This window comes from Triticum dicoccoides, chromosome 2B (assembly GCF_002162155.2).
Source record: "Triticum dicoccoides isolate Atlit2015 ecotype Zavitan chromosome 2B, WEW_v2.0, whole genome shotgun sequence".
In the NCBI taxonomy this organism is placed as follows: Eukaryota; Viridiplantae; Streptophyta; class Magnoliopsida; order Poales; family Poaceae; genus Triticum; species Triticum dicoccoides.
In genome coordinates this window covers 323,806,261-323,817,595 of record NC_041383.1, presented here as the reverse complement: position 1 = coordinate 323,817,595, position 11,335 = coordinate 323,806,261, and positions in this window count along the sequence as shown.

The following is an 11,335-nucleotide window of genomic DNA, read 5'->3' as shown; positions in this document are numbered from 1 at the left end:
GGCGAGTCGACCCTCGAAGTCGACATGCATTTCGCGGCGACCCTCACGGTGACCCCATCCAGCGAGCCTGCCGAGGTGCCTGTTGACGGGCAGACCAACGGGGTTCTCGATGCCTAGATAATTCGTGCAGTAGGAGATGCACTCTTCGGTCAGAAAGCCCCTGGCTATGCTTCCTTCTGGACGTGACATGTTGCGAACGTATCCTTTGATGACACCATTCATCCTTTCGAACGGCATCATGCTGTGCAGGAACGTCGGCCCGAGTTGGATGATATCCTCCACTATATGGACCAGCAGATGCACCATAACGTCGAAGAATGCGGGCGGGAAGTACATCTCAAGCTCGCATAGTATCACCACGATCTCTTCCTGTAGCCTTCTGAGTTGCCTCACGCCAATCGACTTCCGAGAGATGACATCGAAGAAGTTGCATAGGCCAAATAGCGTTTCATGGACGTGCGCATCCATGATCCCACGGATTGCAACTGGAAGTATCTGCGTCATCAGCACGTGACAGTCGTGAGACTTCATCCCGCTGAACTTCTGCTTCGCTGGGTCTAGGTATCTGCTTATCTTCCCCGCGTAACCGTAAGGAAGTTTTACTCCTAGGAGGCAGGTGAAAAACTGCTCGATCTCCTCCTGACTTAGAGTGAAGCACGCGGGAGGGTAGTCATTTCCGGTCTTCTTGGCCTTTTTGCCTTTGCAACGACTTTTTGTGTCCTGCTTCGCCTCATCATCATCATCATCATCATCATCATCATATATAGCGTGAAGCTCCTGCCTGATGCCCATTGATTTCAAGTCTGCCCTTGCTTTCGGCCCATCTTTGGTCCTCTCTGGCATGTTGAGAAGGGTACCAAGCAGACTCTCGCACACGTTCTTCGTGATATGCATGACATCAAGGCTGTGAGGCACACGGTGGATCTTCCAGTACGGCAAGTCCCAGAAAACAGACCTCGTTTTCCATACCTTCAGCAGTGGCTCTGGCGCCTTTCGCTTCTTTCCCGGCTCTGGCGCCTTTTGCTTCTTTCCCGGCAGTGGGCAGTCTTTCCAATTTTTCAACAGCTTGTCTATTTCCTCGCCGCTCCTCGTACACGGGCGTTTTCGGGGTTCGGTTTCACCATCGAACAGATCCTTGCGTTTCCTCCACGGGTCATCGTCGCGAAGCCACCTTCGATGTCCCATGAACACGGTTTTCGAAGACCCGGGATCTCTATCTAGCTGGCGATACGTTGTGTCATCCATGCACCTTACGCATCCAGAAAATCCGTGGACTACCTGCCCCGCGACATATCCGTAACCGAGATAGTCGTGCACCGTCGTGAGCAGTGCGGCTCTCATAGGGAAATATTCTTTCTCTGCGGCGTCCCATGTATTGGCTGGCGTTTTCCACAGCGTGTCAAGCTCCTCTTTCAGCAGCCCCAGATACAGATTGATGTCGTTCCTTGGTTGTTTCGGACCTTCAATTAGCATACTCATGTGAATGTACTTCCTCTTCATGCACAACCAAGGGGGAAGGTTGTACATCCACACAAACATAGGCCAGGTGCTATGTGTGCTTCTCTGGCTGCCAAACGGATTGACTCCATCGGTGCTCGCGCCCAGCACGATGTTCCTTGGATCGTTCCCAAATTCCGAGTCTTTGAAGTTCAACGCTTGCCACTGGCTCGCATCCTTAGGGTGACTCAGCATCTTGTCTTTTTTATCTATCTCCGGATCATTTGCGTCATCTTCCCGCTTCTTCTCCTCCCTATCCGCGTGCCAACGCAGGAGCTTTTCTACCTTAGGGTCCGCGAAATAGCGCTGCAGACGAGGAGTGATCGGAAAGTACCACACCACTTTTCGAGGAGCTTTCTTCCTCTTCTTGTATCGAGTGACGCCGCACACCGGACATATGGTAGACTCCGCGTGCTCGTCCCGATAAATGATGCAATTGTTCATGCACACATGGTATTTCACGTGCGGTAAATCCAGAGGACACACGATTTTCTTCGCCTCCTCCAAACTGGTCGGGCACTTGTTCCCCTTCGGAAGACGTTCGTGCCAGAATGACATGTTCTCGTCGAAGCATGCGTCGGTCATTTTGTGTTTTACCTTCATCTCCAGGGCCATGAGCGTTACTTTCAGGCGGGTATCCTCGGGCCTGCATCCTTCATACAATGGAGTAACCGCCTCTAACTCAAGTTGATCCATCTTGGCTTTCTCTCGGGCGGCAGCTCTTGCGTTATCCGTCTGCTTGAGAAGCAGCTCTTGAATATGAGGGTCCTGCACCCAGCCCATCGATGGTCCAGCATCGTCTGCTCCGCCGGCATCATCATCTTCATGATCATGCCCGTCGCCTACTCCGGCATCTTCCTCATCATCATGTCCTGCATCTTCTACATGATGACTGTGTACAGCATCACAGTCGTGATCATCTCCTGGGGATTCTTTGTCTTCTCGCCCGCCCGAGCCGCGGTGGTTGTCTTGCTGCCCTTCCTCATTTCTTGCCCGGCCCGCATGGACGACTTCGTAGTCATCTTCATCACCTTGCCACCGATAGCCATCCATGAAACCATGCAACAGCAGGTGGTCCTGGACCTGCCCGGAATCCGGGTCCGCAATAAGGCTCTTCAGCTTGCATCTTCGACACGGACATCTTATCTCCGTCTCGTTCTTTTGAAGCATCTCGGCCTTCGCGGACCTCAAAAACCTATTCACGATGCCTTCGGTCATCGTGCGGACCATGGTCGCCTGCGGGGTAGAGCAAAACGATATTTTAGAACCAAACAAAAATTTGGCATGACTTTCCCTAAAAATAGGACCAAAAAGAATGCTTAATGCCAAAATTCTCGCCGAAACGGAAATGAATCAACATTCCGGCAAAATATTGGCAACTATCGCATATCAAATACCGGTACACCTCCAAACACAAACACATATGCAACACCACAAACATATGCAACACCACGAACATACATAGATCTAGCTAGGCCGTAAAAAGTGCATGTGCACATTGTTGTAAGGAGAACAACCTAAATATAGCTTCCCCCCTTACTTACCTATTAAAACAAGGTAATTTAACCACTTAATTTGAATGAATCTATGGTGGAAATGAGGTGAAAAAGAGGAGGCACCTGAGACAAGGAGGAGGTGGAGAGAATGAAGTGGGGAGAAAGTGAGTGTGTGGGTAGGAGAGGCTGTCCCAAATATCTTGTTGCTGCCCACTTACTAATGGCGCACCTCTTCCATGGTGCGCCATTAGTAGTTACAACTACTAATGGCGCACTTAAGCAGGATGCGCCATTAGTATGTTTGGATAGGCGCACTAGTTCAAAAAAAAAATTCTATACTAATGGCGCACCCACTGCCTGGTGCGCCATTAGTAGTTACAACTACTAATGGCGCACTTGGGCAGGATGCGCCATTAGTATGTTTGGATAGGCGCACTAGTTCAAAAAAAAAATTCTATACTAATGGCGCACCTGCTGCCTGGTGCGCCATTAGTAGTTACAACTACTAATGGCGCACTTTGCCCGGATGCGCCATTAGTATGTTTGGACAGGCGCACTAGTTAAAAAAAATTTGATACTAATGGCGCACCCGTAGCATGGTGCGCCATTAGTAGTTTAAACTCTAATGGCACATCAGATTGTGGTGCGCCATTAGTATATACTAATGGCGCACCATCTTTCTGGTGCGCCATTAGTGTCAATCCCATCTATAGCCCTTTTCCTAGTAGTGAGACGTCCACCCTGCCGCGGTGATCAGCGTGTTCCATCAGAACGTGCGGAACCGCAGGATGCGGGAGGAAATGGCGATGTGCAAGATCAGGTACGTCAGTGAGTTATATGCACTGGCCGACAAGTGTGCGCGTGCCGAGGAAGGGAGGAGACTCCCCGGAGAAAATATAGGAGCGGGAGGATCTGACAGTGAAGATGCTGCCCCGACAAGGAAAAACCGGCGGCAGAACAACAAAAGGAGGAAAGGCAAAGAAGTGCTAGTTGTCGAGCAGTCCGGCAACGGTGGTAGCGCCAAGGAAGCCAAAGCTAGTGACTCCGGCAAGGAGGTTGCCGCGGAGGTGGCGGTCACCGACAAGCAGGACGGCACCAACAAGCAGTATTGCAAGATTCACCGCACCAAGGGCCATGATCTTCAGAACTGTAAGAAAGTCGAACAGCTTGTTGAGCAACAGAAAGCTCAATACGAGCGGCACAACAAGGAGAAGGCCCAGGAAGGAGCTGGTGGATCCGGCAAGAAACGTCCCGGCCGAGGAGGACACTGCGGCAAGGCCAAGCAGCGGCAAGGAGACAGACCTCCTCGCGGCCGCGACAAGGAGGAAGATGACGACGACGATGAAGATATGGATGACGAGGAGACTGATGAGCAGGAGTTCCAGAAAGCCACAGAGGTCCTGTGCGTTGATGGTGGTGCTTCTCTGCATGCCTCGCACCGCTAGCTCAAGCAGTGGGTGCGGGAAGTTAATGCAGCAGAACCACCCATCGAGTCACGCAAGCCTCTGAAATGGTTCGGCATGCCTATCATCTTTGATATTGAGGACCACCCGGATCGCATAACTGCGGTCGGGTGCTTGCCGATGTTGGTTTCACCAACAATCCGCAACCTCAAGGTCACTAAGATGCTAGTTGACGGCGGGGCCGGCTTGAACCTGATATCCTCCGTGGTGCTCCAGAAGCTTCAGATCCCTGACAGCGAGCTCGAAGAGACCGGCACATTTCAAGGAATCAACCCGGGAAGGAGCAAGCCAAAGGGAAAGATCACGTTGCCGGTAACATTTGGCAGTGAGCTGAACTTCAGGACTGAGAGGGTCATGTTTGACGTTGTCGACTTTCCATTACCTTACAATGGAATCCTTGGCCGTCCGGCACTCGCCAAGTTCATGGCAGCCTCTCACTATGCGTACAACGTACTGAAAATGCCAGGCCCAATAAGTGTCATCTCTGTCCCTGGCGACAAGAAGGATGCTCTTATCTGTGCCGACAAGATCTACCGGGAAGTAGCAGCCGCAGTAGAACGCAGGACACTTGCCGCTGAAGCTCCCGGGGGAAAGAAGAAGACCTACTCCGGCAAGCGCACCTCTTCGGAGTGCTACGCTACCGTCGAGGACGCACCATCGAGCTCCACCGGCAAGTGTAAGAAGGCAATGGCAGCTCCACCTGAGACCAAGAAGGTGTCGGCCAAGACTGGTGGTACCTTCACCATCAGCGCCACTCTTGACCCCAAATAGGAAAGCGCGCTCGTTGCTTTCCTGCGGGCGAATGTCGACGTGTTTGCGTGGCAACCGTCTAATATCCCCGGTGTTCCCAGGAAAGTGATTGAGCACCACCTTCCCGTCTGTCCTCATGCGCGGCCCGTCAAGCAGAGAGTCACGAAGCAGGCAGTAGAGCACCAAGAATTCATCGCAGAAGAAATCAAGAAGTTGGAAGCAGCAGGCCTTGTCAGAGGAGTACTCCATCCCACGTTGTTGGCCAATCCTGTTGTTGTGCGCAAGGCTAACGGGAAATGGAGACTTTGTATTGACTTCAATGATGTTAATAAAGCTTGTCCCAGAGACCCATTTCCCTTGCCGCGTATTGACCAGATTGTTGACTCCACAGCCGGATGTGATTTGCTTTCATTTCTTGATGCATATTCAGGATACCATCAGATCTTCATGGCAGAAGAAGATGAAGAGAAAACCGCATTTATCACCCCGTGTGGCACGTACTGCTTCGTACGGATGCCTTTCGGTTTGAAGAATGCTGGTTCAACATTCGCAAGGGTAGTCCACCATGCTTTTGAGCCGCAAATACACAAAAATGTGGAAGCTTACATGGATGACATAGTGGTCAAGAGCAAGAACAAGGCGACCCTGATTCAAGATTTAGACGAAACATTTGCAAACCTGCGCAAGATCAACCTCAAGCTTAACCCCGAGAAGTGCGTGTTTGGAGTCCCTTCCGGCAAGCTTCTCGGGTTCTTCGTGTCTCAGCGGGGAATTGAAGCCAATCCCGACAAGATCAAAGCCATTGAGTAGATCGATGCACCAAAGCGCGTCAAGGATGTACGAAGGCTTGCCGGTTGCGTAGCCGCTCTCAGCAGGTTTATCTCCAGATCTGCTGAGCGCGCCCTGCCATTTTTCAAAATTTTGAAAAAGGCAGGTCCAATGAAATGGACTCCGGAAGCGGAGGATGCGCTGCAGGACTTGAAGAGATACCTGTCCTCCACTCCAACGCTTGTCGCACCTAAGCCGCAAGAGAAGTTGCTGCTGTATATAGCGGCAACCAATCAAGTGGTTAGTGCTGCGTTAGTGGCAGAGAGGGAGGCGGATGATGAGCCAGCAACCACGGCAGATCCATCCAGCGACAAGCAGGGGGCTTCGTCGACAAGCTCTGGTCCCGACAAACATGGGTTTGCGCAGGAACATGATAAGATGCCAAGGAGAATGGTGCAGCACCCAGTTTACTTTGTCAGTTCTCTTCTGCAGGGGGCTAGATCAAGGTACTCTGGTGTGCAGAAGTTGCTTTTCGGCCTCCTCATGGCCTCGAGAAAGCTGCGCCATTACTTCCAAGCACATGAGATCACAGTCGTCACTCGCTTTTTGCTGAAGAGGATACTGCAAAATCCAGAAGCAATGGGCAGGATTGTCGAGTGGGCGCTGGAACTGTCAAGCTTTGGCCTCAAGTTGGAGAGCACCTCAACTATCCAAAGCAGAGCATTGGCAGAGTTCATAGCAGAGTGGACGCCAACCCCAGATGAAGAAATTCCGGAAACGAGCATCCCCGTCAAAGAGGCAAGCAAAGAGTGGCTGATGTACTTTGATGGCGCCTTCTCGCTGCAAGGCGCTGGTGCAGGCGTGCTGCTTGTCGCACCCACCGGAGAGCACCTCAAGTACGTAGTCCAGATGCACTTTCCCAAAGAGCAAGCAACCAACAATACTGCAGAGTATGAAGGATTGCTTGCCGGTCTCAGAATCGCAGCAGACCTTGGGATCAAGAAGCTCATTGTCAGGGGTGACTCACAGCTTGTCGTCCGACAAGTGAACAAGAACTACTAGAGTCCGTTGATGGAAGTGTATGTTGATGAAGTGAGGAAGCTAGAAGAGCACTTTGACGGCCTACAAATGGAGCATATCCCAAGAGCTCAGAATGATATTGCTGATGGCCTGTCAAAGTGCGCCGCACTAAAGTTACCTGTGGAACGAAGGATCTGTGTGCTTAAGTTGACTCAACCATCCGTAACGCCCTCAACTGGACAAAGCAAAAAGAGGAAGTTGGTTTCCGACGACTACTTTCCGGCAGAGCTCCCCGAAGCCGCCGCCAAGAAAGTCCCCAAGATCAACACCAAGGATGCTGAGGGGCAGTCTGCTCCGGCAAGCCTTATGGTTTGTTCCGTTGAAGCAGACGCTCCCGACAAGTTTTGCTCCGGCAAGCTTGCCGGGGAACATCAAGCTCCGGCAGGACCACAAGTCCTTGCCGTGGAAGCGGATGTTCCCACAGCAGCAGATGTGCCCTTAGTCCTTGTTGTCGAGCCACAAGCTCCAGCATGGGCACAGCAGATTGTCCACTTCCTTCAGACAGGAGAACTTCCCGAAGAACAAGAAGAAGCGGAAAGAGTAGCTCGGCAGTCAAGTATGTACCAGTTTGTCGATAGCATAATGTACAGAAGAAGACTCAACGGTGTGAAATTGAAGTGTATTCGCCGGGAAGATGGACAAAAGCTGTTGGCGGAAATACATGGAGGCATATGTGGCCACCACATTGGCGCAAGAGCACTTGCCGGCAAAGCTTTCCGGCAAGGTTTCTTTTGGCCGACAGCCCTCTAGGATGCAACTGCACAAGTAACCGAGTGTGAAGCGTGCCAGTTCCACTCCAAACAGATACACCAGCCAGCTCAAGCTCTCCAAATGATCCCTTTATCCTGGCCATTTCCGGTCTGGGGGCTCGATATCCTCGGCCCCTTCCCCCGAGCTGTCGGGGGCTTTGAGTACTTGTACGTCGCAATCGACAAGTTCACAAAGTGGCTGGAAGTGCAGCCAGTGAGGAAGGTGACAGCACAGTCAGCAGTCAAGTTCTTCAGGTCGATTGTTTGCCGTTTCGGGATACCTAATAGGATCATCACCGACAACGGCACGCAATTCACGAGCCGCACCTTCAAGCAGTACGTCCAAGACCTTGGCGCCAAGGTCTGCTTCGCTTCTATTGCTCATCCAAAAAGCAACGGTCAAGCAGAGAGGGCAAATGCTGAAGTGCTGCGCGGGCTCAAGACCAGAACTTTCGACAGACTGCACAGGTGCGGAAGAAACTGGATCGAGGAGCTGCCGGTGGTTCTTTGGTCGATCAGAACGACGCCAAATCGAGCCACTGGCCAGACACATTTCGCTGTAGTCTATGGAGCAGAGGCAGTTCTCCCCACGGAACTCGTATACGGATTGCCTCGAGTGCTCGCTTATGATGAGCTTGAGCAAGAATAGCTGCGGCAAGACGACGCGCTGCTCCTTGAGGAAGATCGTCTTCAGGCTGCTGTACGAGCTGCTCGATACCAGCAAGCTTTGCGCCGCTATCATAGCCGCAAAGTTAAAGCCAGAAGCTTCGAGGAAGGCGACCTTGTTCTTCGGCGCATTCAGTCCGCCAAGAATTCCAACAAGTTGACGCCGAAGTGGGAAGGCCCTTATCGGGTGAGACGAGTCACAAGGCCTGGCGCTGTCCGCCTTGAGACCGAAGATGGCATTCCGGTGAGCAACTCCTGGAACATAGAACATCTTTGTAAGTTTTTCCCATAAGGCGCGGTTGCCGGAACCCATTCCGGCAACCACCTTTTGTACAAGTCTTGCCGCTGTTGCATGTAATCCTTTGTACAAAGCCGGGCGCAGATCCCGTGCATAAGTAAAACCCCATGTGCTCCGCACAGCTTGTCCATTTCATGCGTTAGTTCCTTTCTTGCATGCGATTATCTGACACTTTGTGCAGCACCTACATCCGGTAAGCAGTAACGAGCCGAAGAGCTCCATATTATTATTTTCTCTTCTTTCTTTTTCTTTTAAAGGAAAAGAAGGTTCTCTCGCACACAAGTTTGCCGGGGGAGAAGGAGAAGATTGTGGTATGGGCCAGGCGTCGTTCAAGCGAAGACTTGCCTTACCGGGAAGCAAATGACAGAAAAGCTAAGTTGCCAAAGTTTGAGCAATCACTTTTTAAATTTTTGAGTTATCTTCCTCAAACGACCCTGCTTTGTATGGAAAACCTGTGCGCGGAGGAACCAACTCATGGCTAGTTGCGCCCTTACTTTGTTTCGAGTCCGCTCAACAGCTTAAGCATGCTGCATCTAGTCGCGACAAGGTTTCTTGTCGGAAGCAGCGCCGCCAGCAGGCTGCTGAAGTTCCGCACTCAGCGCTCGCGGCTCGGGCGCCTGCGCCGACAAGTTCCCTAGAAGCGTAGGGTAAAAACATACAAAGGAAGGAATCTAGTAGAGGAAATAACATTGCAATTGATAACAGAAATAAAGTTATATTACAAGATAACTTGTCGCAGCTCTAACAGACTGTTTTCATAACATGATTAGCAGCGACAAGGGAAAAGAATGAATGGGCGGCCTAATCTAAGCGTCCGCCCTCGACTCTCTTGATCTCGCTCACCTTGTCCACAATGGGTGCGACAAGGGCCTTGAGTGCATCCAGATCGGCGTCAGGCGGTAAGGACCTGAGGACGTTGGTGAAGCTGAGGCCTGGATTGCGGAAGGCTACCTTCATCAGCACCTTCTGGAGAACCCCAGCGCAGATTTTGTGCGACTCGTCGGCTAGCTGCTTCGGGATCCTCTCCCGGAGCCGCTGGAGTGCCATCGCCACGCCCTTGAAAAACAGGCTGAGCTTGGTGCTGGGTTGAAGACTCTCGTCGGAAGGATACCCAAAGTCCTCCATCCCCAGCTGCGCCAGCTCCTCGTTGATGACTGCGGCAGTGTTCACCAGACCCTCGGTCCAGTGCTCCATAGTGTCTCTGAACGAGTTCTGGGTAACTGCAATGCTCTCCAGCAGCGTTGCGTCGGCCTTGACCTTCTCCGAGAAGGTCTTCTCCCGCTCCTTGGCGGCCTCCAGCGTCTGCGTCAGCGTGGCCAGTTTCAGCTCCAGGTCTGCTTTGGAATCCTTGGCGGCGCAGAGCTCCTTGCCCCTCTCAGGGAGAAGGCCTTGCAGCTCACCGTGGGCGGCAGCATCCTTCTCACGCTCACGCTTGAGCGCGGCAAGCTCCTCGCCGCTCTTTCTTGGCGGCCTCTGCAGTTGTCGCGGCGTCCTTTGCCTCCTTGAGCGCCCCGCCAAGAGCTTGCTCACGCTCGGCGAGCTCTTCCTCGTAGCTGTCGAGATTGGCCTTCCGCTGCACTAGTTCACCTTCCCGCGCGGACTGCTTCTCGGCAGCCAGCCTTTGTTCCTCCTCAGCCTCGGCCTTCTCGAGAAGAAAGGCCGTGCGCTCCTCATCGAGTCGCTCCCGCTCCTGCGCCAGGGACCGGAGAGCTTCTTGATTTTGGCCCCGGAGCTCCTCCGCGCGCTTTTCCATGTCAACTCCCGCCTTCGCGACAAGCGCTTCCCGGGAAGCCAGCTTGGCTTGCCGGGTGCGGTAGAGTGACAGCAGCTTCCGCAGCAGCTGCTCCTCCTCAGGCTCGCCGCTGCTGCTGCCGGGCGTGTCAACCAATGACAGTCCAGCAGAGGCGAGCACCTCCCCGTCAAAAGTCTCCCCCTCGACCGGCGCCCTGGAGCTCGACGCCCAGGGTACCTTGATGAAGATATTGTCACCGGCCAGCAAGTAGGTGCCGGGCTGGGGCTCCTCGGAGCCCGGCTCCGCAGAAGCGGCAGAGGGTTTGGCGGTCGGCGCAGCGCCCGGTGTTCCTACGGCCTTAGGGTCGTCAGTGCGATCGCCCGACCCCTCGCCGGCTTCCGCAGCAGCCCCGGTGGCCTCCTCGCCGGCGGTCTCATCAGCACCGGCACCTTCCTCGCCGGCACCCTCTATCTCCATTGGCTCAGCCAAAGATGGGTCTGAAGAACGAAGAAGGGAGGAAAATCAATCAAAAATCCAAGAAACGAAAAACGGAAGAAGCAGAACCCAAGGGAAAGTTTCTGGGCAAGTGGATTACCTGCGCCAAGATCTTCAGTTGCGGCCTCAGTCGCCGCAGGATCAGCAGTGCCGTCCCTTGCCGGAGAGTCCCCCCTTGCCGGAGAGCGCTCCCTTGCCGGGGACTCCTCCCTTGGCGGCGCAGTCGAAGTAGGTGGCACTTCGGGACCGGCCTCCGGGCGCTCCTGATGAGGCTGCTCTACTCCTGCACAAGTCAACAAGCAATATATCAACAAAGGAAAAAGCACTCAAGCGCGCCCGGC